Source organism: Camelus bactrianus, chromosome 5 (genome assembly GCF_048773025.1).
Source record: "Camelus bactrianus isolate YW-2024 breed Bactrian camel chromosome 5, ASM4877302v1, whole genome shotgun sequence".
Lineage (NCBI taxonomy): Eukaryota > Metazoa > Chordata > Mammalia > Artiodactyla > Camelidae > Camelus > Camelus bactrianus.
In genome coordinates this window covers 103048393-103070745 of record NC_133543.1, presented here as the reverse complement: position 1 = coordinate 103070745, position 22353 = coordinate 103048393, and the positions used below count along the sequence as shown (strand labels likewise).

At 47.1% G+C, this 22353-nt stretch overlaps 1 protein-coding gene across 7 annotated transcripts in view; it reads right to left on the bottom strand.

The window, feature by feature from the left end:
* TRAF3IP1 (TRAF3 interacting protein 1) overlaps positions 1 to 22353 on the bottom strand; it is a 58755-nt gene that overhangs the window by 7373 nt on the left and 29029 nt on the right. Inside the window, exon 15 of one of the 7 annotated variants that reach the window (XR_006722343.2) lies at positions 1364 to 1505. The exons of the other annotated variants lie outside the window; for them this stretch is intronic. The gene's annotated coding sequence lies outside the window, so the exon portion shown is untranslated. The remainder of the gene's footprint in view (positions 1 to 1363; positions 1506 to 22353) is intronic. 7 annotated transcript variants of the gene reach the window in all.

Sequence of the window (22353 nt, the reverse complement as noted above, 5' to 3'; positions counted from 1 at the left end):
TTGCTTGTACAATCTTTATTCAAAGCGGCCAAAAGCTCGACAACCAGGTGCCCTTTAACAGGTGAAGAGCTAAATAAACGAGACTACCTTCATATTGTGGAATACTACTTGGTGACGAAAAGGAATGGACTGCCGAGTCACACAGCAACCCGGACAGACCTCCAGAGAGCTTTGCTGAGTGACAGCTACCAATCTCAAACTTTATGTGCTGCATGATTCCATTTATAACGTTCTTAAAATGATAAAATTATAAAAACAGAGAACAGATTAGTGGCTGTCAGGGGTTCAGGACGAAGTGGGCTGGCAGACAGGCAGTGGGTGTGGTTATAGAAGGGCAACAAGAGGGACCCTTGTGATGATGGAGAAGTTCTGTATCTTGACTGTGTCAAGGTCATATTCTGGCTGTGATACCGTACTCGGTTCTGCAGGATGTTAGCAGTGGGAAAACTGAGTCAAATGTCCCTGGGATCTCTCTATTATTTCTTACAACTTCATCAGAATCTACCATTATCTTAAAATAAGTTTAATTAGAGAAAAAAAGGTAGTGGCTATAAAAATGCCTTTAAAATAAAATGCTAAATAACTAAAAGAATTGGTATAATAATAAACTACTTTCCAGGAAAAACTGTATTGTCTTTATAATGTTGACTGACTTAGTTGATAAATTTTAAATTCTGTTTAAACCCATTCACAATGATTAAGTAATTCATATGTATTTGGTATCGTGTTGACTCTAACACAAAACTGTTTAGGGTATAGAACTTAGGGTGGAGACTAACATACATAAATGTCTTATAAAATTGGCAAGTCACAATGTGGATGAAGACACTAAGGTGTCATCTGCCAAACCCCTTCATATTTCTGTGCCACAGAACCACATAGAATCTGGAACACTAATCTTAAAGTTTTTCATTTTACTTTTAAGAGGCTAAGAATTTAAAACAAGATACATTTGGGCTAAGATTATGATAGTCAGGAGAAGCTTTTAGTGTTGCTGCAAACACGCTGCTGCAAAATTACCTAAATTCTGGCATTTTTCAGACTTTCATTTAAACTGGAGCAGCGGGTGGGGTGGGAAGTCAAGCTCTGACCGTGTGCTTTAGAGAGCGCACCCCATGACAGAAGGCTCCGCTTTACGCACGGCTCGTCCTGCGCGCCAGCGACTTCCCTGCAAACACAGCCATCATAAACCCTCATTTTACAAACTTAGTATGTACAGCAAAATTTGAGAATCTACCACCATGCTCACCACACAGGACTCAGTCCCATGAAATAGGCTTAATTTCTGAAAACAGAAGACCGAAAAGTAACGAAACTACGTCACTATAGAAAACCGCACTCAACCCCCCAGAACCCGGAGCACCTGCGGTCGGGAACGCGTGCTCCGCAGGGACAAGCCCGCCAGCCCAGCCTCACCGCCTCCTCACTTCACAGCCTCAGGAGCTCAGCTCGACCTCTGTGCACCTCGGCTTCCTCACAGTAAAGTGGAAATAATAATATTTATCCTGCAGGTGAGATTAAATGGGATAATACAAAATAAGCACCTCCGCACCTCGCACACAGTGACCCTCCATAAACGGCCCCGCCCGGCAGGCGCGCTGGGCATCCGGCGCACGGGCAGAAGCACGCGGAGGTGCGTCCACGAAACTAGATCTGAAATCACTAGGTCACGCTGGGGACCCTGGCCACGACGTCAGTTCCTGCAGGTGACCCAGGGGGTGGCAGCTGTGTGTGCGTCACAGGGACACAGGTTCGCCCTCCTGCGCCTCCTGCCTCCTACCCCGCTGGCCTTCCCCCTGAGGCTGCAGGCCATTGACTCAGCTGGTTTCTGGCGGGAAGGCCTCAGGCATGAGCTTCAGCATTGGGCTGGCATTGGGCTGGCCGCCTCTCACGTGCGCTTCAGAAGCAGCGATTTCCCAAGATTTTCCAGGTGAGCAGCGACTTACTTGGGGGACCTGAATTATTCACATTTACCACACACACACTTGTCTCCAGAAACGTGGGCGCTGATGTTCACAGTGACTTCTAAATGTGTAATTATTCATTACAACACATACACATAAAAACTATTGACCTGAGAGGTCTGTTTCTTTATGTTTCAATTGCAATGCTTTGGGAGGAAAAGGGACTATTCCTTTTATTAAAATAATGTTGAAAAGCCTGACTGACCCTCAGTAACTGCCAGCAGCCTCTCAGAAGCAGGACTCAGGTTCCACAGGGAGCTGGTGGCACCTGCCCACAGCCGCACCTGCCGCAGGTCCTCGGGGCACGAACACCCCCATGCGGGGCCCCAGCCTCCAGCAGCAAACCCAGTAAACAGAAGCCTGGTTCCCTGGGAGGGTGGACAGTAAATCCAAGAGTGCGAGTATCTGCTGTAAACAGCATCCTCTCCTGCGGCCTCAGGAAGCGATCTATAGACCCGCTGCCAGAAGCCCAGGAACGCCCGCGTCCAGGCTACACGGGCAGAGCAGAGGCCGACAGGATCTCTGAGGGGCCTGTTCACCCGGGAAGACTCCGCCGTCAAACCTCTCAGTAACCCACGCGTGCGTCTCCAGTGTGGGTCACCCTGGGCGTCCTGAACACACAGTGAAACGGTCTGTAACCAAGCACTTGAACGGTTTACACACATACAAAAAAGCACCTAAGACAGGAGTGGACAGTTTAACAAACTGATGAAGTGACAACTGCAGCCATCACCTGGGTCAGGAAAGCAAACCGCGCCCGGGTCCCCAGCGCCCGAGGTCGCAGTCAGGCTGCCGACCTCGGTGACCGAGTCCAGGTGAGCGTGACGGGCTCCGCTGCTGGCCGACCCGCGTGCCCGTCCCGCCGACAGGGGACGCTGGGATTGCGGGGGGGCACGGCCGCGGGTCTGCCCCGTCGGCTCAGCACCGTGCTCAGGAATCGGCAGTGGTTACAGGCACGTGTGTCGGCTCGTTCGCGCTGCTGGACGGGTATTTCACGCCGCTGACGGGCACGGGCACTCCTGGTCTGGGGCTACCACAAACAGTGCAACCTTGAATCGCCTCACGCATCTGTCCCAGGGCACCAGGCTCAGGCTCCTCCAGGTGGGCAACAAGTGGTGGCACCGCTGCGTCCAAAGGCACAGCGCCTCCAACCGTGACACGTGTCACGCGCGTTTGCAGAATGCTTTGTACCGACTACATCAAATAATCTTCATCAGCCAGTATTTTACGTCTCAGTTATAACACCGACTCCCACGGCATTTCTACCATCCGACAAGCGCAGGTCACACCCGCTGAACCCTGGCAGCAGAAAGAAAACCGCTGCCCCAAGTCAGGGGCATCCTGTTAGAAGGAAACCTTCCTGATGGTAAAATCTGCTCGTGCAGCAACTACAGATAAGACATAAACAGAGCAGGAAGCTCTGAGAAAGTCCATGTGAGAAACTACATACTGTGAGGTTAACTGCCCAGCCTGGGGCCAGACAGATGAGGGGCGACACCCCGCCGCTGGGACTCACTGTCTCCGTAACCTTGGACAAAGCAACTCTTGTGCCTCAGTCTCCTGACCTAGGGAATGGGGATAACACCTCTCTCATAAATTATCGGGAGGGTTAAATAAAGTGACGCCTGCAGCTCCTCAGTGACAACACGCGCTCTCTCATGTCAGCTGTTGTTATAATTATCACATTGTCCACGGGGAAGGATACCCGACGGGTAACTTCTGTAGGAGAAACAGAGCATACAAGGAGCGACTTAGCACCCGGCGCAGAGGAAATCAAAAGATCATTCAATGTTAGCTACTTCTACGAACATTCGCGTCCCCGGAAAGGAACAAGGGACTCCCGGGAACCGTGTGTCAAGGAAGAGTGAGGAGGCTCGGCATGAGGCCCCGTGGCGTCCCTGCAGCTGGGCCCAAAGGCCAGTGAACAGAGCAGAGGAGACACACCTTCGCACTGGCCATTCTGACCGACCTGAAAAACGGAGATAATTTTAAGCTCATCATACAGAGAACTGATCATCTGGGCACTATCAAAGCAAGCGACAGGGAAATGCAAGACTCAATTCTCTGCTAAAATGATCCCTTCTCTACTTAGAGCACGAAAGTAAATAAGAACACAGCATCACAGGCCTAGAGCTAGTCCCTTCCAACATTTTTATAAAAGACTATTCTCACACATCTATTCTTTCAGATAAACTTCAGAATATTCTTTGCCAAATTCCAAAACAACCACTGAACGTTTATTGCAATTGCATTAAATTTACAATTTGAGAGAAATTTTCTCTCTCATTGAGTTTCGATCCAGAAAGACAATGTCTCTCTAGACTTTTCCCAGGCCTTTTATATTTCTTGGTAAAATTCTGTGGCTTCTCAATACACTTACTGTAAATTCTTGTTAAATGCACGCTTTTGTTTCCGGGTCTGAGGGGGAACTTGAGACACACTGTCTCCAACTGGCTATTGCTGACACACAGGGAGAACACCCACTTTGGTGTATTGGCTTTGTCACTAACCATCTCATAAATTTTTTTAATAGTTTTAACCTTTAGGGGGTTGATTCACTTGATAGACTGCTGTCACCTTCAAATGATGACGACCCCGCCTCCTCCTTTCTGGAAGTAAGCCTCATTTTCTCCTGCACTGGCTGGGCCCGCCCAAGGAGCTGAGCAGGGCTCCATTTCTCGTCCTTGCTCCTGAGTCCCGGGGAGATGCCCACAGCCCCTCGCCGCCGCCGCCGCCGCCGCCACGCTCTGGCGGCCCCTCCTGTGGTCAGGAAGCACCAGTGTGTCCCTAGTTCAGTGCCAGGTTTTAGTCACAATGGATGCTGAATTTTATAGGTACCATTTATTCTTAAGAGGTAACACTTACCAGTGGTTTATTTGGTTCAAGAACAATTTCTTGGTTAAGCATAAGGTAAGCAAGCTAAGTTTACAGGATGCTACAACAACTGATTCGAGTTTTTTCTTTAACTGAAACAACTGGCTCTTTCTGGATGTGGCAGCACAAATGAAGGAGAAACACTGACGATTACAGAAATAGATAAATACATACTCATCAACCCGGGACAGAGTTTTCAACCCTAGGGTGTACTCTATTTCACTATTAATCATTTAATAAAATACATGCTTTCAAAAAAATTAGATTATTTGAGATAAGATATTTTATTTGTAAGACTGCCACCCACGGATCCTCCGGCTGGCCCACGAGCGCCCCGTCACTCAGCGTGCCTCACCCACGCACACTCCCAGCCTGTGGCTGGCTCCCCGTGTGCAATGCCCACGGTGGTCAGAGGGAGTTCTGACAGACGGCCGGTGAGCAGAAAGCCAGCCTGAGTCTGCAGGCAGGGAGAGACCACAACCTTCAGCATTAGCTCTGCCCTCGGGAAAAGATAGGGAGGCTGTCAGCACCCAGCCTGGCACCTGCAGGAGCCAGAGAAGGCATCTGAGCTCAGGAATTCTGCCCCAAGAGGGAGCGAGAAGCCCGGGCCAGGCGTCGCCTCAGGACATGTGCGGAAGCCTTGGAAGCCCTAGCAGGGCTGACGGAGACATTTCTCTCCCAAATCAGTCAGTAAAGACTGGAGGAAGCGACTGCAACCTCAAATGTGAATTCAGCAACATAAGACTCAAGGTGCATGAAAAATCAAGAAAGCACGACATTACCAAAGGATCACAAAAGCCTTCCAGTGACCGACTCCAAAGACAGGGGGATCTGCGATTTACCTGCTGAAGAAGCCAGAAAAGCGATTTTAAAGTTCGATGAGCTGCAAGAAAACACAACTCAACGAATCAGGAAAATAACACATGGAACAATGAGAAGTGAGACAGAAACAGAAGTCATTTTTTAAAAAGAACCAGACAGGTTCTGCAGCTGAAGGCTACAATGAATGAAATGAAAACTAGGACAGAGCGTCAACAGCAGAGCGGCTCAAGCGGGAGAAGAATCTGCAAAGAGGACGACAAGACCTCAGAAATTACCCAGCCCGGGGGGAAGAGAGTGAGAAAGTGAAGAAAGCCCCCGCGACCACTGGAAACCATCAGGAGAAGCAGCCTACGAGTTACTGGGCTCCCAGGAGAAAAGAAAGAGAAGGGGCAGAAAGCTTATTTACAGAAAAAATGGCTGAGGACGCCCCAAATCTGGACGCGACCTGGACATCCACGTGCATGAAGCTCATTGCTCACCACACAAACTCAACCTAAGGGGATCTTCTCTAAGACACAGTATAATAAAACTGTCAAAAATCAAAGACAAAGAGAGAAAAGCAGCTTATAACTTCCAGCTTTCCCATAAAGCAATCAGCAGATTTATCAGCAAAAACCTCACAGGCCAAGAAAGAGTGGGGCAAAACGTTCAAAGAGCTTGCAGAAAAAACTGCCAACCAAGAACACTCTATCCAGCAGAGCTGTCCTTCAGAAATGAAGGAGAGACTGAGACTTCCCAGACACGCAAAAGCTGAGGGAGTTCATCACCACTAGACCTGCCTCACAAGAAATGCTGAAAGGAGTTCTTCAGGATGCTAATTAGTAACATGAAAACATAAGAACATTACAACACACTGGTAAAGGAAGAATACAGTCAAGTTCAAAACATTCTAATACTGTAATATGATGGTACATCACGTAAAAGAGGTAGATCATAAAATCAAAAACATAAAAACGGGGAGCAAAAGGACAGAGTATTTGTATGCAATTGAAGGTAAGCTGTTATCAGTGCAAACCAGACTGTTACACCTGCAAGATGTTTTATGCAAGCCTCACAACCACGAAGCAAAGACCTTCAGTAAAGAGACAAAATAAAGTGAAGAGAATCTAGGCATTCCACTATGGAAAACCATGAATTCACAAAGGCAGGTGGAAACAGGAGCGACAAGACAGCCAGAAACAACAGTCCTTGCCTATCAATAATTACTCTACATGTAAATGGATTAAATTCCCCAATCAAAAGACACAGAGTGGATCCAGCAATCCCACTCCTGGGCATATATCTGGAAAAGACAAAAATTCTAGTTTGAAAAGATACATGCACTTCGATGTTTACAGCAGCACTATTTACAACAGCCAAGACACAGAAACAATCTGAGTGTCCATCGACAGACAAATGGATAAAGATGTTGTGATACACACATACACACACACACACACACACACATATATAGACAGTGGAACATTACTCAGCCATGTAAAAGGAAGAAACCCTGCCATTTGCAACAACACAGATGGACCCTGTGGTAATTATGTTAAGTGAAATATGACAGACAGAGAAAGACAAATATTATATATGCTATCACGTATATCTGGAACCTCAAAAAAAAACCTCATAAAAAGAGGTCAGACTTGTGGTTACCAGAGGTGGGGGGGTGAGGGAAGAGGATCTGGGAGGAAGGTGGTCCGACGACATGGACTTCCAGTTGCAAGACAGGTGAGCACAAGGAACGGGATGCGCCACATGACAACTACAGCTAACACTGCTGTACAGAGTACATGGAAGTTGTCAGGACAGACGAGCCTAAGAGTTCCCATCACAGGGGAAAATGTCTTCCTTTTCTGCGTCTTTGTGAAGTGACGGTGTGAACTCCCTCTGGTAATGGTCTCACAATATATTTCAGCCAAATCACTGTGTGGTGCCCCTTAGAAGCACACAGGGCTGTGTGTCAGCTACATCTCAATAAAGCCAGGGGGGCAGGCCCAGAGCAGCCGAGTAGACTGAAAAACAAGGCTCAAGTATCTGCTGTTGACAAGAACCTCACTCCAGCTTTAAAAGCACAGAGCCTCTAAGCGAAGGGGTGGGAAAAGATATTTCACAGAAATAGGAAGCAAAAGAGACCAGGGGGATCTATGCTTGTTATCAGACAAAACAGACTTTAAGTCAAACCCTGTAAGAGACCAAAAAAGAGCATTATATAATGATAAAGGGGTCAATTCATCAAGCGATGATAACAATCATAAATACATATGCCCCAACACTGGGCACCTAAATATAGTAAGCAAGTACTAACAGGACAGAAGGAGAGAAACTCCTGGGCTCAAGATGCCCCACCTGGCCCAGAAGTTCCACAGCAACAGAATTCCGAAAACATACCAAGCATCCTGCTGAGTCCTGGCACTGTGGTGAGAAAACCAGTGACCACTTTGTAAACAGGACCAACGACTCTGGGAGTTCCCTCAGAGAGCCAGAGGCACCAGGCTCATCAGACTGAGAAAACCGGCATCAAGCAGTCCGGGGAACTCAAATCCAGGGAAGACACCCCAGGAAGGGCCCCTGCTCCATGCATGCATCTCCAAGGCTCCAGCACGCACATTTAAGCATCAACTAATAAATCTCAATGAATTTCAAAGTTATTAACATCCTCTTATGTCATTTTCATTACTCCTCACATTTCTCTAGTCTCCTTACCATTCTCTGCTTGTCACTTGGATTTTTCAGGAGCTCAAAGATTACAAAGGTATGTCCAGGCATTTCTTATAATACACTCTTAGGATGATCTCACCTTGGGGCAGGGGGCAGAGCCACGAGGTAAGAGGGTAAACTCGGAGTCGGCGCCAACAAGCAACAGTCCCTGCTCCTGACACAGCACCTGGGCAGACGCACCCCGTGAACAGGCCCACGCCTCGCACGTCAGCAAGAGGAGGAAGCTCTAGCTGGCGCGCTTGCAGGCCACCGGGCAGGCAACTGTGCGTGTTTCCTATTGGTTAGGAAGACGCTTCCAGATCTGCCCAACCCCACTGCTCCACAGCTCCCTGCACAAATGAACCAGGTCCAAGAGGACACTGCTGCCACCCAGGGGCGGGGAGCAGACAGGCTCCCTCCTCCCCAGGCATTAAGACCCAGCTCTTCTGAGGGTTTGATATGATCCGTCCTTGTGCGTAGGAACCAGCAGTACAAGTTAAGCAGCTTCCTGCTTCGTTCTCCCAAGAACAGCGACAACCTGGAGCAGAAGCTCTAAGGAACCATCTCACTGCTGGCTGTGCACTGGAGTCACCTGGGGAACTTTTTAAACATACCCATGCCGGGATCCTGCCCAAAGATCGACCTATGGATCTGGGGCAAGCCCAGCACGGATATTTAACAGAAACTCTCTGGACGGGTCTCATGCACAGACTGCTCTGGGCAGGTGGACCTTGAGCAAATTTCGAAGGACACGAGGTTCTAAAGTTCACTTGCCTTGCATTTTCTAATCACCTTCCATGCTGTAGGCACCGGAGCACAGGAGCCTGAGTTTAATAATACACCTTACAAGTGATTTTCTCTTGTCACTATCATCTCTGGAAATGACCATTAGGACTATTAAATTGTTTTGCTTTTCCTTTCCATCCCTCTCTTAACTAACTGAATTTGCTATTTTTAATGCCTTGCTAAAATACTTATCATTTTCTATTGAGTCTATTGCTCTAAAATTTCCCTATAATTCTAGCTCGAGTTTTTTTTTTAAGTATTTAGCCTTCTAAATTCTTACCATATTTAATAGCTCTAGAAATACCAGATAAAATAATCACACCCAAGTTAACCATTAATCCTAAAAGACAGTCAATGGGCAATATGAAACCCACTGAATTCCATGGTTGGCACGTGAACTGGAGAAAAAATAAACACTCGAACCTGTAAGTAGAAGTAGCCAGGATATCAGAGGTCTTCAGCAGAAAATAAATTTCTCAGAATGAATGATGAACGTAAGGAGTGTGCCCAAGGAAGTGCAAAGGGAAATTCAAACAAAGGGCAGTCGGGTCCCAGACGCCCTAGAGGGGTGAGGCTGAGGGAAGAGCCTGCAGGGGGCGCCCCACACACACCGAGGCAGACGCCACGAGGCTGTGCTTCAGCTGGGCTCCTCCGTGTCCAATTCAGGCTGCAAGTACATCTACAACTTCAGTTAGCGGTTGATGCCATGAAGAAAATAAAGTCGGGTCAGACGGGTGGTGGTTGGATGGAGGACCAGTGTAGCCGGGAAGTCCCCTCTGAAGAGGCAACCTGAGTAGGGACAAGCAAGGTCTCGGACTGTGTGCCATGGGGTTGTCTGTGACGGGTCTGCTGGGGCCCACCGGGCCCCGGCTAACTGTGGCCCCCGCACAGACGGGGGAGGGGGAGGGCGGGGAGGCTGAGCCAGGGGGAAACAAGCCCCTAAATTTGCACCAACAAGCGCTGCTGACCTCTTCTCCATGGATAGCCGCCGAGGAGCGAGTGCAGAGAAGCCACGGCTCTGGGTCCCGCCGAGCCCCCCGCAGGGCAGCTGCACCCAGCCTTGGCCCCAGGGCTTCCCAGGCGGAAGCAGCAAGCTGAGTCCTGTGTGGAGGAGGAGGACCCACCACCCAGGCCTCCTACTACGTGCCCTGCAGGCAAGAGCACAGGAACCCAGGATGTCAGTGGCCACCGACCCCGGAACCCTGTGAGCTCCCAGCCACTGGTTCTCAAGTTGTCCTCCAATAAGAAGTGAGGACACTGCCTGCTTCTGACCAGCAGCCCTGGGGAGGCGAGCCCCCAGAGGGGACCGACCTCTGTCCAAGAGGGAGGAAGGGCACCCAGCCTCAAGTTTCCGTCAGACCTCCTGCAACCAGATCACTCCTCTGTTACACTGTTCTAGGGCACAGGAAAAAGTAAATTTTATAAAACCAACAGAATCTTGACTCCAACACGTAATGACAACACGCAGACACTCACATGTGCACGAAAACTCCAGGTTAATGTCACCTGAGCATAGATATAAGCTATTTTTAAATGTTAGTAAATTGAATATAATTTTGCATTGGATAAATAATAGTCTATGACCAAACAAAGGTTATTTTAGGAAAGTAAGAATTGCTCAACATTAGGAATTCTATTAATATATGGTCGCCTCAACCATTGCCCAAAAGACAGGGCCGGTGAGACTGCAGCCTCCAGCCTGCAGGCTGGCCCATCGCCTGTTTTTCCTACAGCCCCTGAGCTAAGAATAGTTTTTACTTTTTTAAATAGTTGAGAAAATATTTAGAGAATAATATTTTGTGACACACACGAAAGTCCTATAAAGCTCACATTTCGGTGTCCATAAATAAAGGTGTGCTGGAGACCAGCCACACACACCTGCGTGTTGTCTACGCGGCTCCCGCACCACAAGGGCCGCAGTGAGTACTGGCCCATGGCTGTCCCAGCCCCAAGCATCTCCCACCTGGCCCTTCACAGGAAAGGTGTGCTAACCTCCGCTGCAGGGAACCCAGCGAGGGCCCCACGCACAAGGTCCTCCCCACCTGGCAGAGGCAGCGTCGCAGAGCAGTGTGGAGGGGAGGAAAAACCGGGGGGAGACGCAGCTCGGCACAACACAGGAAAATCAGCTCCAGGTGGATGAGGGCTCAAATGTCAAAACAAAGCTTTACATTTTTAAAAAGAATAAATTATCTTTCTGACCTTAGAATAGAGAAGAATTTAACTAAGACACAAAAAGCTCTAATGGTAAAAGACTGAGAAATCTGACTAGATTAAAATTAAGCATAAGTAATCAAAAGACACCTTAGAGAAAGACAAGAGAAAAAGTTTTGAATAAATGATGATTTTAATGTGGTTTTACCTCCCCTGAGCCCTCTACCCCTATGATCTATTACTGTGTTATTTTTCTATAAAACTGATTTTTTGAAAACTGGTTTAGGACTTTTGCATTCAACTCTGTAGTGACAGTTATACCAAATTCTGTTTGCTTAACTGGTTTTAATGCTCAATTTTAATTTATTTTGTTCATACTAATACTGCCCAATAGAAACATGTGAGCCACATATATAATTTAACATTTTCAATTTAACTAGTTTCATTAAAAAAGGAAAAAGAAATAGGTGAAGTTAATTTCAGTAAGTTTTACTTAACTCAACATATCCAAAATAGTGTTTCAACAGGTAGTCTTTATAAAAACTACTAACAGGGTATTTTGTGTCTTCTTTTCCTTCCAGGCTTCTAGCCCGCTGTGCGTTTCACACGCGCAGCGCACCGCAGTCGCCCAGACGCACGTCCCACGAGCGGCCCCTGCGCTGGCCGGGTCCCCCGTCCCCCGCCCCCCGGGTGTAGGCTGGGGCTGCTTGCTGCTGTCGGCTTTTTGACCCCTTAGTTGTCCAGACAGACTGTAGGTAATCTTTTTTTTCCAAGAAGGATCCAAGAGTAGCATTTTTTTTTATTATCTGCATTATCCGGGTATGTCTTTAAATATTTCCACATATGAGACACCATCCTGACTAAATAATGAAAATCTTGGGTCAGTCTGCTTCTCTCCAAGCGCCATAGCTACCACTCCATTTTCTCCAGGCACACACGGCTGCTGAGAAGTGGAAAGGGAAATCTGACTCTGGTTCCTTTGAAAAGAACCTACTGTTTCTCGCCCTACAATGTACCTATAGAATACTTTTTCAGTTTTTTGGGTTTTTTTTTAAAGCTTGATCCCAGCAATACTGCCAATATTATGAGTTCTCTCTTTACCCAGAACATAGAAGCCCTTTTAAGTGCAGGCTCACCGCAGGTTAAGCTTCTTGCTTTCGTGAAAATACCAAAGCACCTCTAAAAAAGCATATTTTTATATTCAGCATTACATTAATCTAGGTCAGAAAGCTATTTAAGCTTCAGTCCTATCACACTGTACTTGGAAATCTGTATTACTGGCCAAACTACAAATTTCCAAGCTGTGGCAGAAAACCACAGAGAGACAGGGCTGTGCCCGCCCAGGCCTCTGCACCGGGGGCTTCAGCGGAGGGACTGAAGCGCCACCCAAAGTGCTCCTCCTGGTTTATCACTCCTCCCTCCCGTCTCCCTCCTTCTCTTCCAACTTTTGTTCAGTGAGGTCTGAAATTCAGTCAGTCAACAGCTAACGATCAGTTACGCCATGTACTACACACATCAGGCCACAGGAGCGGGAAATGAGACTGGTCTTCACCTTCTGAAATTCCCTCCCAAGGGCAAGTCAGCAAGGGGTCCTCAGGCCCCGAAGCCGTGAGGTGGGTGGAGCAGGGAAAGCACCTGCACCCGGGTGGGGGGGTCAGAGGGGAAGGGGCAGCAGCCAGTGCAGGGTGCAGGGGGCGCCCATGCAGGGAAACAGCCTGGTCCCAGAGGGGCGGGAGCTCGGCTGCAGGGGGGGTCACCCCAGTGCTCTGGCGAGGGCTGCTGCAGCCCAAGGTCGGTGAAGAGGGCGCCCACGCAGGCCAGGGTAACAGCAGCAACGGGAGACTGGTGACACCCCTGGGGGATTCATGTTATAAGTTCACCTGTAAAGGATAAGCAAGCCAGGTTTCACTTTGTTGGACACACACACAAGACTGAAATGAACCCTGCAGTGTTCACACGTGCACACACACACGTGGCTTCTTTCCGAGGTCTGAGCACTGGAAGGGCCTCAAAGCGGAAACACTTCAAAAGCAGTGAGCACATCCAGAGAGCAGATCTTGGTTTCTCAACACCATTCTCCACTGAAAGGACCCAGGAGAAATGGCTCATGCCAGGGCTGAGGCACGGAAGGTACACAAGAGACCTGCAACATCTTGGTGAGCAAGAGAGGAAGGAGGAGCTCAAAGGATGACAGAGGCAGATAGAAAGGACACAGAAGCCAATTTCAAGGAGCCCACTGGCCACATCAGAGGCAATTTGAGCATTAAAACAGTGACAGAATGAAACTGGAATCCAACAGCCTGTAGTGACATACATAAAGGATTAAGGTGACATCAGCGAAGAACAGGATGCTTACGTGGCTTCAAAGCACTTCCCCACAAAGCAGTATTCATCACAGAGAGAGCAGGAGCAGCCTGCAGCGAAGAAGCCTGGCAGGCACCACCCTAACCAAGAGGTCCCAGGAGCACCAGCGGAAAAGGGGCGAGTTACAGTATGTGTCACATGACAGGGCGCAGGAAAAGAGCACGGCCTCAGTTCTGGGCGACTCCCACCCAAGACGGTAACGAGGGGGACAGTGTCCGCGAGCTCCTTCCCAAGTCGGGTTGCCCTGTCACAGTGACGGAGAATGTCTTTGTGCGCAGAAATTACTCAGGCAAGTATTCAGAAGTGATGTTGATGACTTGTTCTCAAAGTGTGTGGGGGAAGCCTCTTTGTGCTGGACACACAACTTTCGGTAAGTGTAAGACCAATGCCACACACCCAGGCACGTGGCTCGGGGCCTGGCACACACAGACGCGCCCGAACTCAGGGACGTGGCTCCTACTGCTGCCCCCCTAGGGCAGGCTTCGAGAAGGCCTTCCTCCTGGAACCTGAGCCGGCTTCACCCCTCGAGGGCTGCCCAGTGAGCCAAGGCCAACCGGAGGGGCAGAGCGGAGGGGCCCTGGCAGGGAGACCAGGACACACACTCCTTCTCACGTGGAACAGTCCAATCAGCGATCTCTGAGGTACCTGAAAGTCCTCACAGGGGGCCCTCCCGACTTTGAATGTTTGATCTGCTTCCAAACCTGCTCTTCTTCAAAAGTAACTTTTAAGATTGTTTAGAAGTATTTGCTTTGCTTTGTTTAGCCGTCACTATTACAACCTAATTATCATTTTTCACCACAGTGACTCTACTTGTAACAGTAAATACAATAAAACTTTCTCAAGCTCCCTGGAAACCTAATTGGCACCCAAAATAATAACACACAGAAATTCCTCCTCAGCTTCAAAACCTAACAAGTAAAACTTTCATATCACATTTTGTTTGTAATCTGGAGTGCACTACACGAAAGCAGTACCGTCACCCCGCCGTATCTGGGGGGTGGGTCCAGATCCCCACGGACACCAAAATCTGAGGGCACTCAAATCCCTTACATAAGGAGGCCAGGTATTTGCATATAACTGAGGCACATCATCCTGTAGACTCTAAATCATCTCAGGATCATTTATAATACGCGATACAGTGTAAATGCCATGTTAACAGCAGCCAGTGCAGGAAATTCAAGTTTTGCTTTCTGGAATTTTCTGGAATTTTTTCCCTCCAGATACCATCCCTCTGAGGTTGGCTGACTCCACGGATTCAGAACCCACAGGTCCAGAGGGCTGTGCTCGAGCACGTGGCGAGACTGCGGGAGGCGGTGCGGAGCACGTGGCTCCCCTTGCCTGTCCCCACGGAGCCCCGGTCCCCCTGGGAGACGGACCCCCAAGGACCCGCCCGGCTACACTGCTCTGTGCCGGGAGGACAAGCTGGACTTGCCCGGCAGGCCGGCCAAGGCGCTCAGACAGGTCATTCCCCGCCACTCCTGGCGAGCCTTGATTTCCAATGTTCTTTTTTCTCAGTAAACAATTTTGTGATGTCCCATGGATGCTCTCCAGTCCTTGTGCCCCCTCCAACTCGTGAGAATTACCCCCCAGCCACGGGCAGCCGGAGACCGCACCCCTGCTGATGGAGGCCACCGCCGCTGGCAGCTGCGCTCCTGTAACTTGTGACAAAGCCCCGTATTCTTCTACTTCCTGCTCTCCAGACCACCTCCTGCACGTCTGATTAAATTCAATCCGAATCCTAATTCTTATCAGTTGACATCCACCTGTGGTCCCCTCCAACCCGCATAATGTGCCACAGTCAGCATGATTAAAACACCAGGGTCCATGCTACCTGGTAACTGAGTTTACACCTACAGACCTAGGCTGTCAAAATCATCAAAATAAATAAAGATATTTTTTATGCAAAGCACAGAACAGGGTATTGATGGAATTAAGGCCAAAATTACTTCGCAGGACAAAACCGACTAAAACCTAGGAAAGTGATGAAGACGATACGAATGTCGACTCTTCGAATAAAAATAAAATGCTTGTTTGTCCCATCAACATTCGCTGAACAGACGTGTTCAATAGAAGATAGCTATACAGGATTTAAGTGAAGGGGGGGTTTGCAATAGCATTTTTCTAACGGGGTTAAGGACTTTGTGATGAAATTGCACCATCTAGCCACCAAAGTAAGAAATAACTCAAAGCTCTATTCAGATCACCAAAGGAAGAGAGACTACAGCCGAGATCCCTCTCGCGTAAGCACGCAGCCAGTCACTATCAGCTGTATTCCATTTACCATAATTAGCACCTAACATGTTTGTGATAAGGTCCTTTTATCCACCAAGAGGCATTCCAAGATACAAAAGTTTCTCATATTCCCCAGTAAGGGCTTCATAATTTAAGACACAACCTCTCATCGCATGATGTGTGGCTGCTACGCTGGCCCCTGTGGCAGCGTCCCTTCAGCAGGGCAGCGAAACACACACCTGCAGGTCAAGTTCCACACACGCCCAGGCTGTCACCTGGACAGATGTATGACCTCTAGCCGTCCCAGGGAAAGCGCAGTTTACATGACCTAGAAGATGAAGAGAGCGAAGTCACAGAAACTTTAAATAAACGAAGAGAAAGGAGTCTACAAAGAGAAATACTCTGAGAGAGCCTACTTCAAAATAAAGAATTCGAATGAAAAGAAAAAGCACTGACATTTACATTCACTTAGCACAGATACAAAATGGATAAAAAAAAAAAAAAACAAGAGAAGACTATATAAAAGGAGACAGAAAAATCAGGAGTGAGAAATCTTTAAAGTGCGTGAACCATCTTTGACACTGCTGGCTATTACTCCAAAGCATTTTCATTTAAAAGCTTAAAAGGCAAGTATTTTTAAAGCATAAGAAACACTGTAATAAAACTGCTTTTCTGGTTGTTTTAAAAATTTCATAAATATGAAGGAAAAAACGCTTGGCAGGAGTTATATCTTACTATTAACAAAGTTTATATTTCCTCTTGAAAAGAGAGCAAGTCAGTCAGGAGGATGAAGAAAGCGCTCAGAGCAATCTGACTCACATATTTATTCCATAATGTATTCCTCAAGTCCATTAGCACAATGAGAAATGGCCTTTCTTCCAACACAACTTCAAAGACAAGCTGGAGAGATGCCCAGATTACAAATATGTATCTCCTTAGCACTGGCAAAAATGCTTCCCTCCAAAAAAATAAACAGCACTGCAACTAAGGGCACACGACAGTTTACGTGAGAGCAGAGCAAACATCTGCCGTTTGAATCTCTAAAGAGAAGAGAAACCATTACTATTATGATTAGTATGTGTAAATCAAGAACGCCCACAGACAGGTACGGCCGACATGCTTTGAGCGCACAGTCTTCCAGTCGCCCGTCCGTGAGATCGGCAGGGTGCGCTGAAGCCTGGACCCCAAACACAGAAAGAAGACGTACTCTGCGAGCACTCTGAAACATTTATAAAAAATGACCACAAACCAGGCCACAAACAAAGTCTCAATTCCAAAGAAGCAACATCACACAGACCATATTCTTTGACCATGCAATTATATTAGCTATTGTTTAAAAAAAAAACCTTTTTAAGAAACTCTTACATTTGGGCCTCTCCTTGCGACTGCAATGAAACCACAACTGAATGCTAAACAACCATCGAAAAAAGACTGGAACCTAGCAAAACAGATCTTCTGCAACTGGAAACATACAGAGGGAACCATAGCAGGACGGTAGGAGGGGCGTGCTCGTGATATAACTGGGCCCCATACCTCCCATACCTCCCTGGGTGGGTGACCCACAAGATAAAGATTTGTTCAGTCGCAGAGGCCCTCCCACAGGAGTGAAGCTTTGAGCCCCACGTCAGGCTCCCCAGCTGAGGTCCTGGCATTGGGAAGAGGAGACCCCAGGACATCTGGTTTTGAAGGCCAGGGGGGCTTGGCTCCGGGAGCCCCATGGGACTGGGTGAAACGGAGACTCCATTCACTTGAGAAGCATACACGGAAACTCACGTGCACCAGGTCCAAGGACAGAGGCAGTGATTTCATAGGAACCTGGGCCAGGCCTGCCTGCTGGATCTGGAGGGTCACCTGGGGACGTGGGGGGTGGCTGTGGCTCACCCGGGGGACATAAAAGCTGGTGGCGGACATTCCAGGAGTGTTCATCTACATGAGCTTTCCTGGAGGCTGACATCTTGATGGGATCATTAGCACCAAGACCTAGCCCCACCCATCAGCAGACTTAAGCCACAAAGGCCTCTCTCTAGACACAGCCCTACTCACCAGAGGTCCAGGACCAAGCTGCACCCAGCAGTGGGCAGGCACCGGCTCCTCCTCCAGGAAACCTGCATAAGCCTCTAGTCCAGCCTCACCCACCAGGGGCAGATACCAGAAAGAAAACAACAGTCCCAAAGCCTGTGGAAGGAGTCCACACACACATTGAATGACAGACGATATGAGGTGTATCCTGGGGGAGGAGTATCTCCCAGGCCAAAGCACGAGCTAAAATCCCAGAAGAAGAAATAAGTGATGAGGAGACAGGCAATTTATCTGAGACAGAGTTTAAAGTAATGATGGCCAAGATGTTCAGGGAACTCAAGAGCAGTATAGATGCACAGGGTGAAGTTTTTAGCAGAGTTGGAAAATGTAAAGAATACTCAAACAGAGCTGAAGAATAAACTCACTGAAATGAACAGTCCACTAGAAGGAACCAAGAATAGACTGAACGAGGCAGAAGAACAGATCAGTGAGCTGGAAGACAGATTAGTGGAAATCACTACTTCAGAACAGAAAACAGAAAAACGAATAAAAAGGAACGAGGATAGTTTAAGAGAACTCTGGGACAACATGAAGTGCTCTAATATTCGCATTACAGGGGTCCCAGAAAGAGAAGAAAGAGAAAGGACCTGAGAGAACTTTTGGAGAGATAATCACCAAAAACTTCCCCAACTTGGGAGAGGACACAGTCGCCCAAGTCCTGGAAGCGCAGAGATTTCCACACAGGACCAACCCAAAGAGGAGCACACCAAGGCACACAGTCACCAAACTGACAACTATTAAGGATAAAGAGAAAATATTAAAATTAGCAGGAGAAAAGCAACGAATAACATACAAGGGAGCTCCCACAAGGTTTTCAGCTGACTTTTCAGCAGAAACTCTGCAGGCCAGAAGGGAGCGGCACGATATATTTAAAGTGATGCAAGGGGGAAACTTACAACCAAGAACACTCTAACAGCCAGGCTCTCGTTCAGACTCGACGGAGAAATCAAAAGCTTCACAGATAAACAAAAGCTAAAAGATTTCAGCACCACCAAACCAGCTTTACAACAAATGTTAAAGGACCTCCTCTAGTCACCAAACTGCAAGAGAACAAAAAGAAGGGAAAAAAAGAGAGACCTACAAAAAATTGTTTTGGCTGTTCGGGGTCTTCTGTGGCTCCTTATAAACTGTGGACTTGTTTGTCCTGGTTCTGTGAGGAGCGTCGCGAGCACTTTGCTGGGGGCTGCAGTGGAGCTGTGGGTTGCTCTGGGCAGCGTGGCCACTGTGATAGTGCTGATTCTTCCAGTCCCAGAGCACAAGAAAGCTTTCCATTTCTTTGTGTCATTTCAGTTTTCAGAATATAGGTAACCTCCTTGGTTAGGTTTATTTCTAGGTATTTTGTTGTTTTTGAGGTAATGGAAATGTCTCTGCCAATTATAAAATTCTGGTTTTTGAAGTGAAAATAAAAAGTAAATGAAGGGCCGCAAATATCCTTTTTTATGGGTGAGCTGTGTTCCATTACACATATGCTGCATCTCCATTATCTATTCAACTACTGATGTGCACTTAGGATGCTTCCATATCTTGGCAATTATAAATAATGTTGCTGTTAATAGCAGGGTGTAGGTATCTTTTTGAGTTAATTCTTATTTTGTGGTTGGCTTTATTCCTTTGATAACTATATAAGTTTAAAAAGCTAAATCTCTAAACATTCTTAGAAACAATGAACAGTACATATATGTAAGTTAAAAGATATATGTGCAGCCAAAAAAAAAAAAAAAAATCTATCAAGCCATGAAAGACATGGAAGAAACTTAAAAGACATTACTAAATGAAAGGAGCCAGTCTGAAGAGGCTACAAACTGCACAATTCCAACCAAATGGCATTCTGGAAAAGGTACCGCTACAGAAACAATAAAAAGATCATGGTTCCAGGGGTTTGGGGGGGTGGGGAGGGAGGGAGGAATGAATAGATTGAGCACAAAGGACTTTTAGGGCATTGAAATTATTCTGTATGATACTATAGTAGCTACATGTCATTATGTGTTTGTCAAAACCTACAACATCAAGAGTGAACCCTAATGCAAACTATGAAAAAAAAAAAAAGAAGAACTAATTCCCGAGTCAAACTAATGCTAAAGGGTTTGGAAGAAAAGTAGAAACCATCAGCAGTCACAGAAGGAAAGGCCAGTGAGTCCACAAAAACACAGAAACCAACAACAGAAACAATTATAAAAATGGTAGAACGCCGTGAACTGCAGTCCACACCACGGAAGCATGTCAGAGGGAACGAGAGACCGACTGTGTCAAATGAGGCCGATAAAGAAAAGTGTGGATTGAGAAACCTTTCTTTCCCGTGATAGAAATGTTCTAAAATGGGATTGTGAGGGAGACACAACTTTCCACATTCACACACACAAACATCAAAGAATTTTGTATTTAAATGAGTAAATTTATGGCATGTAAATTATACCTCAAGAAACCTCTTTCAAAACGAGTATTTAGCACAGGTCTACCCCACAGAGCTGCTCCCAGGCATTCGTCTCACAGGGTACATGAAAACAGATATTTAAAAAAAAGATGCATGCATATATATATATATTTATATTTACACATACATTTATTCATAATAGCCTACCATTGAACTCGCCCAAATGGCCATTATTAAGAGAATGGATTAATATTTGGATATGGATATAATCTTACCAGGTCAAATTATTCAGCCCTACAAACAGAACGAATGGCATATTCAAACAAAAACATGTAGCTCTAAAAACATGACTTAGAGCAAAAGAGACATCAAAGCATAAATTGTGATTTTTTTTCACTTTTATCAAGTTCAGCCACCATCAAACTGATGGATGCTGTCGTGAGAGTGTGTGTATTTCAACTGAAATGTGACAGAGGGCATACATTCTGTGTTAATGGATGTGATTCAAACATATGGTTCATACACGGACTTTTCCGATACTGTCGAGGGTTAGGAATTTGAAAGATTTGTGAAATCATAAACTTTACATTGACACATTTCACTATATTTTTATTGTATACAGATACAAACACAAAAAGAGGTATGAAATTGACACGACACTGTAAACTGACTATAGCTCAATAAAATAAAACAAAATAAAATGAAGAGGAAAGAAAAAATTACCATTAGACAATAATGGAGGAAATGACATTTTAGTTACAACCCTCTTCTCTGACAACTCCCCCTTCTCTCCACTGACACTGACCAGATAACTGACCAATCCAGGATGTCAGCCGCTGGTTGGGTTTCAGGTGGAATGTTGGGGTGTCCCCCAGGGCTTGTTGTGGCTGGTGGCTCCACAGTAACTGGGCAGAGCCCAGGGTGGGCCAGTGCCATGGAGGGGCTGCTGTCCTCTGTGGAGCTTGACTTTGGGCTGATCCTTAGGACGCTCAGTGCGGTCCTGGTGTTGCTGCTGCCCAGAGGCCTGTGTTTTCAGCTCATGTTCCAGAGCCTCCAATGGGAGGCAGTACTGAGTCCGCCTGTCCTCAGCTTATTTATTGCTCGATGTCTTACTTTCAGACTTATTCAGTCTGTTAGAAGTCAACTTAATGGAAGACATGAAAAGCAACTGGCAAAAGCACTAGCTGCACAGACTGAGGAGAAATGCCACCACATCGACAAGCTTCGTGTGGCTAAACAGGAGTGTGCCAGGATGGAGACAACTATAAAGGACACCGGGCTAGAGAAGGAGCCACGAAACACACCCAGCCTCGCTGACACCTACAGAGAGCTGATGACGGCCAACCTGGCTCGAGGAAGGAAATCAGTTTTCTCACCCAAGAACTGAAGAGAGAGAGACCCCTGCAGTCTATACGAGAAGAGACGGCGGAGACGCTGAACGTGCTCATGTTCCTGGAGGAGGTCACGAGAACCAGCACATCACAAGGGGTTTTACACACCAGCCAGGGGACCGAGCACCAAGTCCGGATGGCCCCTTTCCCAGGAGTGGGCCCTAGTGTTAAAGCCGAGTTGTTCCCTCCCCTCCACGCAGGCCTCCCAAGCGGTCAGGCTGCCTTCTCTTACTCAGTCAGGTCTCCGCCTGAGCTGCACCGAGGCCAGTGGATGGAGGGCAGTCCCCTCCTCTGGACCAGAGTCCCTCCAGCTTCACCAGTGAGCACAGCAGTGAGCTCCTTCGTGGTCAACATCTCTCATCTAAAATATATTGGAACTCCCAGAACACACCACGAAGCATGGGGCTTTTTTTATATTCAGTCAATGTCTGGATTATCTCTTATTAGTTGTGAAAGAAATATTGTAATTGAGACTGATCTTCCACTTAGTTTGAATCTATATTAAGCCTCATTTCTCAAGACAGTTTGGGTAACTATCATATATCAGCAATGTAAGTGAAGTGTATATATAGTTATGATGTGTACAAATATTGCATTATAATTTGAAAATGTATGCAGTTTGTCAATATAAACT